Genomic DNA, 17,842 nt, shown 5'->3' with positions numbered 1-17,842 from the left:
TGTATTGCAAAGGCGGCTTATAAATAGGAACATGTGTTTTCGGAGTTTATTTCTCTTAAAATTAGGGTGTGTTTCAAAGTTTATTTTGTGGTGAAAATTCGAGGTTTATCGAACTTTATTTTTGTTAGATTAATTGTCTTTAAAATTTGAAGTTTCGTTTACTGTGTTCTCACTTTTCAAAAAAAAAAAAGAAGAAAAAATAAAGTAGGCGTACCGTAACCTTTTGCTTTCTGAAAGAACCTTTATGAGCTAAAATGCAAGCCATTTTCGTCAGTAGTCCGAGGTTTTAAAAGAAACTGAAGTGGCATCTCCTCAGGACCACTCACCCTGTGCGGTTATCAAACTCGTCTAAAAGAGAGAGAAAAAAAATTTCTTTTTGTTTTTTGTCCTTTTGGAATTCGGGGTTTTGTTAAATCCAAATTGACAGAAAATTTCCTGGCGAGTGTTTTTTTCGGAATTTTTCTTGTTTATCCGAAAACACGTAACCCTACCTTCAAATCCCGTGACCCCAATCAAGCAGTTAGAAACACTTTGAAATGTGGGAGTATTAGCATTTAAAAATGACTGTTATTCTGTTGCAGTAAGGAAGAAAAAAGATACACTGTTTTGCCGTGAATCTCATTACAAGCTGCGATATTTACACAGGATTTCACGAATGACGGCAGTACGCGTGCAAAGTTTACCTTGTTTGTATGGTCATGCGTCTTCGTGTGACTAGGCATGGTTCGCAAGGCAGATGTGACAAAGCGCGGAGATACAACGACAACACTTTGTGCGCGTGCAAAATATGTGTACGTGTTTGCCTTAAGGGCACAAGTGTTCTCTGTGGTCGAGATAAAGCTATAATGAGAATAATGACGTACACCTCAGGGAGCACACGACGTGACCAACGGCACCAAAAAAATATTTATGGGAACCGATTTCACAACTTCCAATGCGACGAGAGCTGCCCTCTTCCGCACAATTTTCAACTGTCTGCTGGAATTGTATTCGTTACACAACTGCCCCAGAGTTGTGCGACAAAAGTGAAATTTCAGTTACACTAAACAAGATAAAGAGACATATATAAAATCAAAATAAACATGGCATTGTGTTTCTGGAGCACCACGAAAAATGTGTGCTAGAGAAGGTCATGTTGGACGAACATTTTGAAAATTACAACATCCAAGAAATGCTTCTTCGGGTGGAGTTATACAAATATGTAAAGCCGTCTGTACTATTTGTTTTTTTAATAATTTGTCACTACACCTTGTTTGTGAACTATGCAAGAACTGGTTACGCACGATACGGGATATTTATTTCATTATCGGTTTATAATTTACTGTATTGATATTCTTCACCTGTATTCTCTGCAACAACAAAAAAAGGAAACTTATAAACTTAAGGTTCGAAATTTAGTGATTTCACGCAATGTAATTTCGAACAATTCGATTGCATAATCTAAATACTACTGCGGTAGTTTACCACACTTTGCGATACCTTCCTCTTATAGTTTGTGACAGCCATTTCTCCTTGATGGTAGCAGTACCCAATTGCAGTAGTGTTCAATTTCGCTTCCGCTGCTCTTCAGTCTATGCTTAAATTAGGGCTTTAGACCCCAACTCGATAAATAAAATAAATACTCTGTCCAAGCAGTAGTATGCCAGATACTTTATCGAAACAATGTTGTTTTATGCAGACATCCAATAAGACACTTGTGCCGCTGACGTATCTTGTCTCGTATACGCCTAATTTTTTTTTTGTATCAACATGTTAGTGAGTAGTATTCTTATAATGCACCTCACCGGGTTTCTTTTTTTTCGCTACAAAAAAGTGTTTACATTTTGCGACCTCATTTATCCCTACCGATTCAGTGTCACTAATCCTTGCCTGGCAGGTTACTATGAGCTGGATGTTCAGTGACGCAAATGGGGCTTGTCTTGTAATCGACGCGCTGTACTGTAAAAATTATAAACAAACTTCGAATTTGTCGGCTTAGCAGGGTATTGGATATTTTGAAGGAAAAGAAAATGCAGTGTTTTCTTACAGCAAAAACAATTTATGCATCTCCGTACGCTCAGCCTCCACCGAAATCGATGTAGCGCTAGCTGTTGGGACCATATATGAATGTTCGAGAACTTACACAGTTACGCAATTCGAAAGCTAACAACGATTTTTTTTTTAATTTTGAGTAAGAAAAGGGCGATCAACAAAACCCGCGGCTACATAAAGATTAACGTCGAACAATACCGCGAGCGGGTCTTATTGTTTAATTGAACATTTCAGTAAATCACTGGCAACTTTTTAATTAGATAAGGGTCAGTTCTAAAAATTTTACATTTAGTTCAAACCGCTAGCGCTGCATTTCAGACAACACTGAGCGTTCGGCAAACGGTAGTTTATTTTTTTGGTGAAAAACAAAATAAAAAAAAAAACGCGGTTCTTTTAGAGTGTAACTCTGTATGGCTGGAGTTTCATGAATTTTCCGTGTGCGGCAACAAAAATGACGTCACGTTTCGTGACCTCATGTGACGTCACAACTTTGTGACGTAATGACACGTCAAGTTCCGCGCTAAATTTAGTGGGAAACTTTTCCGCTAAATTTGGCGGGGAAAATGACTTCACAACTTCGTGTCACGTGACGTAAATTTCCCCGCGAGGAAATTGACGTCACATGGGGGGGGGGGTCCAACACCAATTCATTTCCCCGCTCAATTTAGCGGGGAATGTGACGTCACGACTGTGTGTCACGTCACCCATGTACAAATTCAGCGGCAGGAGAAGAGCAGGAGGAAAGGAGGAGGAGGAGAGAAGCGGACCGCCCTCCCTTTGTCGTCGTTCCAAGCCAGTGCCATGGACTAGTGGCGCGGCATCTCTTTACGCCCATCAACACGCACACATACGCGGCTACACAATGCGCACCATCGCCGGTGTAAACCATCTGTGCGTACGAGTGCGTGCATCCCCGATATAGATCAGGAGATTTCCCCGAGGGGTGCTTTTCCTGAACAATTTCTCGCAGACCACCACAAAAATATGGCGATATTGTTTTATATTTATTTTAGGTTGGACGCTGCAAGAATGGGCAATTCAGAACTTTTTTCTTCTTTCGTTCAAACCCGTCCTGACTTTTCCCTTTCTTTTCAAATGTGACACATGGCTTTGTTTACAGCTGCTTGTCATTGTTGTTTTTCCGTCCTTTCCGCATGGTTTTGGTCGCAGAATAGGACGATCGGGGTGATTTCTCTTAACAAGCTGCCTAGGTCTGCAGATCAATCCAACCAATAATATCGGAAAAAAAAAATGCTTACCGCATTTAAGGTTTGCAATCTGTATACAAACCAGGTTGAAAGTTTGAATAACGAAGAAACCAGTTTGAAATAAGATTATAACTTATGAATCAACCAATTTGTTTTTCGATCTCATTGTCTCTTTGCATAACAAGCTACACCACAATGTGCCAGCTACATTACGGGATGTGACGGTTTGTGCTCCATATGCCAAGAACTAGGCGGTTACTAGAAAAATATGTACCCGTTGAATCAGTACCTACAAATATTACGAAGTTTATAAAAAAAATGGCAGAATCATTGCTAGGCAGTCATATCTTACCACCATAATGTTTGCCCTATACGTGCATATAGTTCAAGCAAACAACAGTATTACCGGCATGATTTACGTAATAGATAAAAACGAATTATGAAAAAAAAGGATTACACGAGGACTGCACTTTTTTAGTAACCAATCATGTGCTTATGATCAAAAAGCTACGTTAAACAACGTGCAAAGGCAAAAAAAAAAGTACAGCGTGGTTGTTTCTACACAGGGAAATTTTGTTTTTCTGTATGAAGCTAATTTTTTTTGCAGTTCTTTTTCCGCTACAAAAAAAAAAATGGCCATGATACGAAAAATTCTAGTATGGCAATGGAAAAGTTTGTGCGGCCATCCTTGGTGAACATAGGCATGACTATCACAGAGAGGGTAGCTTATCGAAATATACAGCTTGAAGCCACTGCATCGCAAAGTACAGTGCTAATCACACTTGTCTATAACGCGCGAGCGTACGGCTTTCTCCGGGGAGCGCTAGACTGGTGGCATTCGCGCTAACTAAGCTAGTCACGTGGCGCAACATAGAACGGCCCGCTCGAGGGGTGTCCTGCCAATTCTATCAGCTGGCGGTGAACGCGGAAGGCTGCTCGCAAAGTGTTTACAAACATCATTGCTCGGACAATAAACAAACTAAAGCGTGGAGGCTTATCAACGATCTCGTCATAAAAAAAACAAAAAACAAAAAAACTATATGATAAAGCACTTTACTTGTATCGCTTATCAAGCTGATAGAGTGGGCAGGACACCCCTCGAGCGGGCCGTTTCATGTTGCACCACGTGACTAGCTTAGTTTCCGCGAATGCCACCAGTCTAGCCCTCCCGGAGGAAAGCCGTACGCTCGCGCGTTATAGACAAGTGGGATTAGCAATGTACATCGCGTCTATTCTAAAAATTTTAGGCTTGAAATCTAAATATACCAGGTTGCAATATCGAATAAGCCAGTTTGAAACAGAATTGAAATTGATAAATAAACCAGAAATTTTCTTTTGAGATCCCATTGTCTGTTTGCATATCAATTAAGTTACATCAAAAGGTGCACAACGGGATACGGTGGTCTGTGGTGCATGTGCCGAAAATTAGACGTTTATAAGATAACGCCCCACCTTTTGATTCAGTACCTACAATTATCACGAAGTTTATAAAAAAAATGACGAAATCATTGCGAGGTTTTCACACTGCTGAAATATCAGATAAAAGACAGTCTAGAAACATATTCAAACGCGAGTCATCACGAGATCTGAGCTTCGAATGCCGCACGTTTCTTGACCCTATTTTTTAATAAAGAAGAACTACGCTCTGTAATTTTACAAGAAAAAACCGACCTGTGAAATACACCTTATACGAAAATATTAGATGGCTAGGCGTCGATTTTTACGGTCCATTTTAGATCGAGCCTGGTGACTTGAACCACCCTATATTTGGTATGAACTTAAAACGAGAGGCTAACAGGCACCAAATAAGTTTTTTTCCCTTTCCAGCTCTCATGCGGGGCGCAAATTCGTGTGCCTCTTGAAGAAGGGTTAAGATGAGGACAGAACAGCAAGCTCTTATTGGCTGAATGGAAAAAAAATAGTGGGTAGACCTCAAGGCATCTAGCATTGAGGTCTGCCCACCATTGTTCAAATCAAAGTCAACGAGAACTCGGCGTCGTTCTGATGTCACGGCAACCGCTGCGCAAGAAGCAGATGACTTGCTCTCCGCACAGTCCGGTTTCCTTCGGGCAGGGGGGGCACTATAGTGTCCAGGAGATGCGATCACCGGCAGCGTCCGCGAGACGCGAGCATATTAGGCTTGTCCTAACGTCCCAGCGTGCATTAACCACTAGCATAAACCTCCGTAAAGGGGCACTAACAGAGCGCTTGAAAAGACGTAATGAGAGACAACACGAAAACACAACTTGGAAATATCAAACTTCGCTCGCCAGGGGCAGTGCTGAAAACTTGTGAGTTACGTGTCTGTACACTGTAAGCAGGTACTTTTCGCTGGTTGTCGGATGTTTTGGAACCACTTAATTATAGCAACACTGCGCGACACACGGCAGATGTCAGCTGTCCCGCGACCCAATGGTGTTCACCTCCATTTCCTTCGTCAGCCGCGCAGTGACACTGAGTGGTGTTCAATCTTAAGAAGCGCGTGAAACTCGGTTCATCCGTTTGGGTTTTTACTGAACATTGGGTCTGTCAATTAATTCACAATAATGAGGCTTGATACCTTGCTAAACACGTCTTAGTATTTTCCAGAAGTGCTGGAAAAGACACACGCCAAAACGGGTATTTAAATGTACTATATGTTTTCATGAATTATTCAAGGATATAACTTTCAGTAGAGTCCTTAGTCTTAGAAAGGAGAAAGCTTCTGTTGGAATCCGTTTAGAGTTTTGGAAAGTTTTTTAGTCTGTTGCTATTAATATTTATGTTGTTTAGAAAGTATCTACACATACTCGTATATAAGAGTTATCATTGCTAACCTCCGATATCCATGGTTAACCAGTTTAAAAATAAAATTCAAATTTGCTTTCGTGATGCTCCTAATTTTGTTGCGCCGTAAATTCTCTCCTGTAGGTATATTCGACAGATATAATATATAATCTTTATTTTGGCTTCCCCAAAACAACGACATTGGTCTTCTCATTGCTGCACGAACACAAACAAACAAAATCAGCAAGCAAATACATAGGCTTTAAACGCTTACTAAGTATATAAAACATCTAACACAAAACACAATGCTTAGTGGCTCGAATAATATGATTCCTCCTCAAACCCTCTTAATTTTTGTTTCTTCATCGCACATACATAAATATTAGGCGTTCCTCATTTCCAGACCTTAGACTATCGCAATTCTTCAGTCCTTAAATATAACTCTAGGAAAACCACCTGCCCTCATCCATAGTAATATTAGCATGTTTAGGTTTGTTCAAAACTGCATTTACAAATGATTTGTGCGAAAATGAGCACTGACGTGTTTGAACTTCTACTATATTTCTATCTGTTGTTTCTAGCTACTTCTCTGTAACGTCAACCGAACCTAGGCAATGCGGTTACAAATTAATAAATAAGCATACCTACATGACAAACATTCGTTGACTAAATGTAAGCTACAGAAAATATACTCAGAATTTCACTGAAATATAATTGAATAATTAAATTATTTGAAATCCACTTAAGTGCCTTGTTTTGAAAATGTAATTAAGTCCAAGTATGCTCAAATATTCTGGTCCCACGTGGAGGGCATTGCATTTCAATGTCACAAGCTTGTTTCTAAAACATGCAGATTGCGGAACCCAAAACCGCAGAAGTCTCTCTGGCAAACCCTTATAAGGGTGTAAAAAAAAAAAAAAAAAAAAAAATTTGAGAACGCAAGAAAAAAAAAAGAATTGTTTTCATCCTTATTTCACTTTTTTTTATTTAGACTTAATGTAGGGGTCACCTTTAGCTATGAAAAAAATAAATGCATCTTTTGTAGTGTGCAACTCGGCCGTTTTCTACAGTATGTATGCCAATGCAAAAATAAGCATGAAGTCAGGTTCTAAATAAATTTATGGCATTCGTTTACGTACACAAATATGAGAAGTGCGTTTGTAGGTCAGTCTATTCTCTGAGATATAAAGTTTGCATTATAAATGATAAAAAATGTGATACACTATTATGCCAGAATGTCACTACACCCATGTTTTTTTCAGAAACATATTACGAGTTTTGTTAAGTACGGCGCTACAAAATAAAAAGTTTTCATAAATACCGCGCATAGCTGCCAAAATACTAACTCAATATAACTCATAAAATAGAATACTAAAACGTTCATCCTTTTCTTGCAGGATTCTATGGAAATAACGGGTAAGTAACCTCTGCAAATTCCAGCAGAAATAAAAAAACAAAAAAACATTGCCTGACCTTTTTGTCAAGACATTTTTGAGCTTATTATCGCATGTCAATATAACTTCTGGAATATTCTTACTGCCCGTTTTTTCAAATGTACGCTTCTCTCCCGTAATTAGCTTTATACAAATGTTTGCTGTGGCTTATGCTATGAAGCTTTGAACTCGTACAATATCAATTAAAAGAACTTCGAGCAAGGCTGTTGCTTTTGTTTAAATAAAAAAAATGTTTATGATCAGAAAAGACCCCTAAAGTTAAATAAGCAAATATAAATATTACCTTATATATATTTTTGTTGGTTTAAACGCAACCAAATAAAGACAAAACGTGAGACACACGTATCCTTGCATTTAATCAACTTTGCCAAAGGGTGATGGACAAGGCAATGCTTTTTCTTGTCTAAAACACAGCCATGAACCCGTATAATCTAGCAAGATAGACAACACTATCCAAAAATTCGCTTTATTTACAAACGACAAAAAATATGGAAAAAAAACGTTATTGCTCATGCAAACCAGATTTCTAATCAAATGAATTATTTTATTGAACATCAAAAAGACATTTGAGGAGCGGATGAAAATTCCACTGGCAGGCTTGACTAGGTCCACGTAAGCACAGGTGGCAGATGGCTCCTATCTGCGTCATTTAATTATAGTGATTTTCCTGCCAAGAGCCACATAGGACGGCATCACAACTTTTCTTTATATCCAGGATTCCGAGGTTCGGAACAAAATTTTTGATAGATGGATTTCACAACAGGGTTCATAGAGTCTTGTCAATGGGCGTCCAACATTAACGCGGGGTGGCGTCCCCACTCATTGCATGAAAACACCAGCACTAAAAACAAAAATATCTCGCCATTTCTTTAAGAAACATATCTTAACTTATATAATATGGTCTTATATGTTCATTGGACTCATTCATATCATTTATTTATTTTTGTTTTCACTAAGAACCGCCTCTTGCCAGGTTTCTGCACTCTTGGGGTTCGATTTTGGTCAAGGTGAAATCGAAAGCTTTCTCGGCTGCTGATTGGCTGACGACTCGCAACTAGCGAACGGTTCGCAAGGTCACGATCGGGCAGTAGTTTGGTGAGAACGCCTCACCAACACGCAAGTAGCGAGAGAGGTCTCGAAGCCTCTAATGTGCTTATACTTCGTACTTCTTCATCCCCCGGTCGCTTTCAGATCATGCACAGCAGCAGAACAACTTAATATTTGCGAAAGAAATGCGAGTGGTCATTGATTTCAAACGTGAGATAGGAGACTGCCAGCATTTCAAGCTCCGTCCGATCTCATCTCTCTGCGACTGTCGGTTCGTAGCATACCATAAAATTTGTGCTGGCTCTTCACTCCTTCTGTGATCACATACTGGTTCACATTCTTTTCTGTCGTTTGTTGATCTTTAGATCACTCTCAAGATTAGTAATATATTGACCCACTGCAGAAAGAAAAACAAGTTTGAGAAGTCTTGACAACCACCAGCAAAAATGAAATATTTCACACTACAATTATCCGGAAAATGAAAACTTAAGCCATTGTTTTAGACAGTTACGAAAGGCTTCTACGCAACCCAACGTTTTGCTATATCTTTTAAAAATGCACTTTTATTATTATATTATAAAAGTATGAGGGATGTCATACCTTTAAGAAGAAAAAAAATCGTGAACCACAATTATGTCATGTGCGTTTTCCCCTTTTTTTGAGAGATAACACACCACGTTGTTGCTGATGCTGTGGTTATTTGTCTGAGTCACTAGAAAACCGAGAAGGGACAATTGGCTAAGAAAATCAACCAGCGGTTGTTCGATGCGACTTTGCTAAACGCCATGACATGTCTTTTTTTTTAAAGAAATGGCAGTCTTTTGGTGGATCTGGTAAAAAAAGCTAATGACATCAATGTAAAAAGGAAACATATTCTAGAATGCACGTTCAAGGCTCTCTTAATGCTTCTGAGATGCCACGCACAAAAACACGGCTATAAAAAGGGAAAGATAATTTTTCCTTTACCCCTCTGCACCCATTTCTTGTAACACCTTTCGATGCACGTGGAGGGGAGCTGCATACATTCGAGCATAATGCTCCTAGATTTAAAAGTACCTCCAACTGCTCGATCAAAGTCACCTAGTACATGGGCCCCGCGTTTGCAGCGTCGATTATCTGCAAGCGCTTTTCTCAGCATCTTCGCCCGCTACCCTCCTCGCATGCACACGGGCAACGCATTCGTGCGGAAGGTTACACGCATTACATTACAAACACGCCCTGTGGTTTGCATTTCACCCTTTTTTAAATCTAGACTTACTAATTAATTCTAAAACGTCCATTTAAAAAAAAAAAGTACATGCGCGCCAATTACGTATGCGTCTTGCACAGAGTTAAACAAATAAGAAAGTTCAGCGTGGTTTTCTTTTTGTCCCCCTTTTGATTCGCACTTCCTTAATAAAGTGTTTTTACTTCACCCGTAAGAACATTACAAGCACCCCGCACATGCCAGCTCTGGAGTTCTGTTGGGGACACCAGCAGCAGTGACACTCCTCGATGGTTGCAGAGCTCGACGGCATTAGTGTTCGGCTGTCGCGTGAACGGCAGTATTGCACTGGTACCCAGGTACTGTCACCACCACCAACACCGCCTATACGACGGCGTGCGATACGCACGAGAAGGCAACGAAGGCAGTGTGTGCTTAGAATACTTCGGTGACGAGCTTGTACGGTGGCAGTTCCCGGTGACTTCTGAGAAGAGAGTCTAAGCAAAAAAAGAGGACAGGCAAAAAAAGGTCGTGTTAATCAAAGGTTGAGTACACGGATGCTGTGTGACAGTAAATATGTGTAAACGAATAGTCATAGTGAAGCTTTACGTGTCATAATCTAAAAGTATAAATTCTATTTGCAGCAAGATTTTTAAATGGTTTACACCACGTCCTAACATTTAAAAACATGTACTAAAAACACAAAAAAGTGGAAATTAATTGGGGTCTGGTTTGTCTGCTTTGAGAGCTAATTGTGCGAGTGTGGCAAATATCTAGGCAACACTCGGTAACCTTCTGATACGCATAAAGTTTTTTTTTCTTTAGAGAAGCGTAAAGTTATGACAGTTTCAGATGCTGAAAAGTTTACAGCGAAATCGCGCGAATTAAAACGGTGAAGCTAGAGAAAAAAATGCGCGTGAGTACGGAACATGGTTCGGGCTATAGGTGTCTGCTCTGACTTACTCGATACACTTAAACTAAACACAAAAATTACGAACCATTTTATTTTTCAGGCGTTATGGCAAAATGTTGAGTCGCAAAATAATTTTCTTTGATAATTTAAAATAATGGGACCCTCTTTTAGTTGTTTATTGAAGACATTCGATGGAGCGAAGTGAAAACAAAAACAAGTAGAACATTGGTAATTAATTCTCCCTTAATTTAAATATATAACTGATTATTAAGTTTCTTCTTTTTATATTCACAGAACACAAGAACTTTGTTCAAAGATCGCTCAAAGCAGAATAGTCCTCAGCGCATCTCAATCCACCGTGTCATCGCTTAGACTAAAAGCACATAAACACATATACATAGACGATTGATCATGCTGGACAAAATTGGTAGACACAGGCTGTGTACTAGACCTTCCAGGGAAAAATAAAAAGGACGTCTGAATGGAACCGATTACTGAAGATTTGCTCTCATTTCTGACACACGCCGTGATATGGTCTAGCATGAGAGCAAAGGCCACGAAGAGCGCGACCCCCTATCTGCGTGCTGCGCAGAAGAGTTGGCTTTTGCGTGCTCGAACTAACAATCCTAAATTGCACACCAGTAAAAAAAAAAAAAAAAAAAGAATAAATAAAAAGACCCTGGCTAGCAGAATGAGCAAAGCACTTGGCTCGCAATCTTGTGGTGGTGGGTTCAAGTCCTGCCGGGGAACTGAAATCTCTATATGTGGTTCCCTATGGCCGTAACGCTTTTCGGTAGGTTTTCCGTTGCAGTTGGCTGTTACAGCCGGCCATTACCGCCAAAAAAAAAAAGAAAAAAAAAATACTCCATGAAAATTGACTGATCAAACGAATTTTATGTTAAAAGGGCACTAGGAGTAGCAAACTATTTCTTTGGGATAACACTATTAACTACATTGAACGTCAAGGCACGAGTGCGATGCGATAACTAGAGATTTAATAATATGAAGTTTGCTAATGAATATGATATTAAGCCATTTTTGTTGGCGCATTAAACCAGAAATATGTTGCCCGTCGTAATACCAGGCCAAAACAGTTTTTATATTAAAATAAGATTGCTTTGTGGTGTTTAGTGACAGTTGTCTAAAGTAATTCATGTCCAAAAGGAATGCATAAACAAATAACATTTAAAGAGGTGTTAGTATCCACAAAATCCAAGGATGAAATGAAATGAAAAGGAATGAGAACCACATGCATTACATATCCAATCCCAGATTGAAAAAAGGAACCGTTTTTCAGCAGCACATGACACAGCGCTAATACTGTTTTTCTATTGAGGTGCGCTCCAGGGGGACATGACATACTGCAAATATTGTTTTTATCTTGTTTTGAGCTTAATAAAGGGCACGCTTACGCATGTTTCGTCGTTTTCTTCGATCGCCGTGGTCTCCAGCCTATCTAGTACATACAGGTTTTTGTTTGTTGCTAGGAAGATGATGCTGCTGAAGGCTGCGCTGCATTTACAGCTGCGGCAATGAGCCGGTATGGCCTGCTGTAGTTCCCTTGAGAGATGATGCATGCTCACGAGTCCTATCATTAATAAATCTCTCAGTCAAGCCATAGCCTCCTCTATACTGACAACGCCTGGCAGATCGCCACGAGGCGCAGCCGCCGAAAGTGAAAATGTAGTGTGGCAGACAACAGATGAGAGGCATGTAATGGGCGCACCGCTGTGGCGAGACGCCAAAACACACTTCTCCCGAGCGATGGAATGTCCGCTTGTGCTCCTCGCGATCTTCGCGCTACCGCTTCTTTTCTCGTCGGGTTTGAAAAAGATGGTTTGAAAACCATCTTTTTGGGTCCTCGCCACTGCAGAAGCTGTGCGCTGAATACCAGAAATGCTCTCTGCTACCAGATCCTCGCTCTTTAAATCTGTGACCGGGCTTTCTATGGCTCTGTCATCGAACTGTCAGGCTTTGTGAGTATAGAGGAGGCTATGGGGTGGCCTATGTAGCATTCGCAACATGATAGGAGGATATTATAAAGAACTCCTGTTTTACACGGGGAATATTGTGTGCTGTGAATGATGTTAAAAATTTTCCTTCGGTTTGTGTGGCAGATTACTTTGCGCCACATGGAATATGCTTTGTTTGGTGCAGAGAACACAACCTTAATGCCCTGCCTCGCAGCTATCTTTCATAATCTATGGGTAATTCGATGGATATGGGGTACTGCTGAGGTTTTGTGTTGAGTTTTTGTCGTCTCTCTTCCAAATGTATTAGCTGATTTGTGCTTTAGTTTTGCGTAGATGTTTTCACACGCACGAACTAGGAGACCGATCGAATACCAAGAATCACGTAATTGGGACATTTGAAGGTAAAACGTTGCCCAATATTATGATTGCAGGATACGGTTAAGTGCGATACAAGAGTGGCATTATAGTCGATTACAGGTTAAGAAGGTAGCGGCAAATGCCCCTCAAAGGGATTCATATATCCCTCCGCCACCTCCGCATCCAATAGCGTCCCATCGTTTCCGTGACGTCGCGACCATCGCGCGAGGAGGGTCTTGCCTTTCTGTACACATTTGCTTTAGCTTTCGTCTTTGACTTAGCATTGTGGACGCCACGAGAGGGAGATTAGAGTTTTCCCCCTTCGATGAAACAAATACGACTTTCGGGGATTAGCTTCCCCCTCCGATGGATACAATGGCTGCTTTCAGGCGCTCGGTTCCCCCTCCAATGAATACAAAGGCCGCTTTCTTAAAAAGTGGGACCGGAGACAAGTTGGAATCCATTGAAGCGGAACAAGGAGCGTTTCCAGTGAACCCTTCTTACGACTGCGAAGAGATTTGAAACGGGCGCATCGCGCTTGTGGGAGGGGCTTCTCCTACCTTCTTGACTTGTAACAGACTATAGCAACACTTATTTTTTGCAGTTTTGGAATTTCGGGATGCAAAAAAAAAATAAATCCATTACTTACCTGGGTTCATATTTCTAACACATGTGCATTTCATTAAATTCGAGTGCGAGGCCCAGGAACTTGATGGACCTAACAATGGGTAGTTTAGGCGTGAATACTAATTCTGGGCATTTTGTTTTGGAAGCACTGTAAAATGGCTTCATTGAGTTCATTGTTCTTACCTTCTACCTCCGTTGTACTAAAAATTAGGAAGTCATCGACATACCTGAAGTTGGATGTAAACTTGTTATCATTTAGGTTTTCCTGGGTGGTCCTGGCACATGCTGCTAGGAACGGATCACACAGTTGTGGGGTTATACGAGAGCCTATACACACAACGTTTTTGTGTGCACGGAGCTGGCCTCTGTTGCAGCGACTGTCACTTTTAATTATGCACTGAGCAGTTCCAGAAAAATGTCCCGGTTGAACCCCGCCGCGATTTGTAACGATATGCTCTTGTGTTGTTTTATGGTTTGCCGGAGAATTGATATGAGGCTACATGAGGTATAAAACAATATATTGGATGTCTCTCAAAAAGCCTGAGGCGACATTGGATCCATTTTCTTGAAGGTGTAAAATTGGTTGCTCTGAATTTTGAATCTTGTACGGATCATCGCACTGTATTAAAGACAATAGCTTAGCCAAGAAGGTTGACAGATGTGCTTACCATATACCTATTTCTGACACTAGACTCCACGCAAGCCTTATGCCAATTCTCCAACAAACCATAAAAGAGTACAACAGCACATCGTTCCAGAACGCAGGCGGGCATCAACCTTGACACCTTCGTGGAACTGCTCAATGAATACCTAAAAGCGAGAGTCGTTGGACGCCAATGCCAGCACTCTGTACAAAAATGTTTGTGTGTATAGGTTCTCGTGTAGGTCCACATCGGTGTGATCTATCCCCAGCAGCATGTGGGGGGACCATCCAGAAAAACTTGAATTTTGACAGAGTTACAGCCATCTGCAGGTATGTCGATGGCTTCCTAATTTTTACTACAACGGAGGTAGAAGATCAAACCATGAATGCAAAGAAACCGTTTAAACGATGCTTTTAATAAAACTGCTCATAATTTGTATCCACACATGAACTACCCCTTGATAAGACCTCTCACTAAAATTTAATAAAATACACGTGCGTTGGTAGTATGAACCAAGTTAAAGCGAAGGATTTCTTTTTTATTGTATCCGTACATTCTAAAACTGCAAAAACAAAGTGTTGCTGATACTCCTCTTGTATTGGCCTTAAATAAATCCTGCAATAATAATAATGGACAACATTTTAACAAGCAACTTTCCCGACTACGTCATTCTGGGTTTTCAATCGGTCTCCTGGTTTGCGTGTGTGAAAACATTTGCACAAAACTGAAGCACAAATCAGCTGATACACACGGAAGAGATACGAAAACAACTCAACATAAAATTTCAGCAGTACCCTACATTCATGGTATTACCCATAGCTTAATAAACATAGTCACAAGGCAGGGCATTAAGGTACTGCGCTTTGCACAAAAGACAGCGTATTCCATGTGCTGCAAAGGAAACCGCAACACCAACCAAAGGAAAATTTGTAAAACCTATCACAGGAAACAAAATGCCCCTTGTGAAACGGGCTGTTTATAACATCCCCTTATCACGTGGAAACTGCTACATTGGCCAGACAGGCAGATTTATTAATGATAGGACACATAAGCATGAACAATCTCTGAAGGAAACTACAGCCTAGGCCACCTACCAGCTCATTGTCGCAACTGTAAGTGCAGCGCAACCTTCAGCAGCATCACCATCCTTGCATCAAGCAAAAACCCGCATGCACGAGAGACGCTGGGGATCACAGCGATCGAGAAAATGACGAAACATGCGTCAACATGCCGTCTGTTAAGCTCACCACAAAATAAAGAGAGTATTTGCGGTGTATCATGTCCCGCTGAAACTCACATTAAAAGAAAAACGGTAGTGGCGGTGCGTCAAGTCCTGCTGAAGTACGTATTCTTCAGTCTGGAATTGTATATGGAATGTATGTGGTTCTCATTTCATTTCATTTCATTTTATTTAATCGTTTGGTTCTATGGGATTGTATGGCGGTCTCATGATGAGAAGAAAAGAAGAAGCAGATAGTTGAAGTTTAAGAAGGGGAAGATGCATTAAATCCATAGTTGGTAGTCCACCAGTATCTCACTTTCTCTTTCGCCTACCTCTGTTTGTTTTTATTTTTTTTTTGTCTCCGAAGTTTAAGATTGCCCTATCCTAGTAACGGCTCGCGAGTACTCGACACCTGCTCCCGCAGTGGCCCAGACGTTTACAGATCATGTGCCTTTCAGTTTAGGTATTTCACATTCCTTGCAGATTAAATTTAGTTCTACTCGAAGGAAATGTGGCGGCTTAGTATTTAGGCAAATCAAGAAAAACATTTGAGCAACGATCTCACAAACTATCGTGTGAAGCACCGCGGGATCTTCCGTTCCCATTAACGTTGACTCAAATAAATAATCCAATTACTTCAAGTACCACTTTTGTAAACTTTTAGTCTAAACAGAAACGCATTGCGTAGTGATGAAGTCAGCACTTTTTTATAATAAATTTAATATTAGGTATTGTGAAGAGCTTGGGTGCTACTCACTGTGGCTCCTCCGACGATCCCTGTCACATTCAGCTTCAGAGAATTCATCCAGATCCACCACGTCAGTGGTAGACCGTGCGTCTCGTTCCATGTACTTTCTCGGGCTCCTGACCCAAAGAAATACGACTTGTAATGTCTGTGATATTCACAGGCGGCTTTCAGCCTCTGTGATTACTACCTTCATTGTTAGTATTTGAAATAAACTACAGTGTGTCACAAAAGAAAATTTACAGTTTTTTTTTTACCGCAAAAATAAACTAGGCATTGCCGAACGCTCGTTCTCCGCCCAAAGATAGCGCTAAAGGTAACAACCAGATGCCAAAGTTTCAGCCTGATTCAATAACTTAATCAAAAGTTATAAGGGATTTTCTGAAAATTGCAATCGGAAAAAGGCGGCCGACAGAGTTTTCAAACACATGGGGCTTTATGGCACCAGAAACCAAAAGCGGGAAAAAATGGGCTCCATTTTCCCATTGAACTTTTCAGAAAATCACTTATAATTTCTGATTAAGTTATCGGATCGGGCTGAAACGTTGGCATCTGGTCGTGACCTCTAGCTCTACTTTTGGGCGGAGAACGAGTTCGCCGGTGCCTAGTTTATTTTTTGCAGTAAAAAAGACCGTGAAATTTTCTTTTGTGACACCCTGTATAATCAAATTCACGCTTACTTTCAAATTGATGCCCGCATTATGACAAATTAACATTGAGTGCAAATCTTTAGAGCCGATGAGAGTGTATGGAGATATTCTTACCCAATAAAAACGTCTCCGGAGCGTGCGCACGCGCACAAGAAACACACAAATGATAGCTCATAGAAAAGGTATATTTTCTTTGCAAAATGCGCGCTTTCACTCTGAGTCTTTGTGAAGGTCGTCTACCGGATGCTTTTGTCGAACAGTAAAACGTCCCCCAAAATTGGGTGTTTGAGATTCAAAAGTTAAACACGTTTACAATTCTCTGTAATGCCGAATTGGAGCGCAGCTATTGAGGAGGAGGAGGGGAGAGTACGGAAGGGAGGGTATATCCCTGCCGTCCCTCCGTATTCACCCATACTCCTCTCTTGCTCCCGTCCCATTTAGCAGAAAAGTTTCGCTAAATTCCACGCAAAATTGATCGAAAATTACCCCGCTAACTTTAGAGGGGAAATGTTTCCGCAAAATTTAGCGGGGAATTTTCTCCATTAAAGTTTGCAGGGAAATTTCCCGCTAAATGTAGCGGTAACTTTCCCCCGCTAAATCTAGTGGGAATATTTTCCCACTAAATAAAACGGGGTCGATTTCCTGCAAAATTTAAAAGGTAAATGTTCCCGCTAAACTGACGTGTGACGTCACGTGTATATCACACGCCAATGTTACGTGTGACGTAATGTGACACATGACGTGAAAATTCACGTGTGACGTTATTATGGGAAACATTCTGTTAAATTTAACGAAAACAATTCCCGCCCAATTAAGCGAAACATTTTCCCGCAAAGTTTATCGGGAAACGTTTACCCTTGTGACGTCTCGTGTGACGTCATTATGGGAAACGTCCCATAAGGCAAACGCGCGGTTCCGCTGAGACCGCTCACCCCGGAAACGAGCGCCTAAGAGCTGCACTCTAAAAGAAAATCTTGCAGGAACGGACTGCCAGATACGAC

This window comes from Ixodes scapularis, unplaced genomic scaffold (genome assembly GCF_016920785.2).
Source record: "Ixodes scapularis isolate PalLabHiFi unplaced genomic scaffold, ASM1692078v2 PGA_scaffold7__128_contigs__length_106722199, whole genome shotgun sequence".
In the NCBI taxonomy this organism is placed as follows: domain Eukaryota; kingdom Metazoa; phylum Arthropoda; class Arachnida; order Ixodida; family Ixodidae; genus Ixodes; species Ixodes scapularis.
This window is presented reverse-complemented; position numbering follows the sequence as displayed.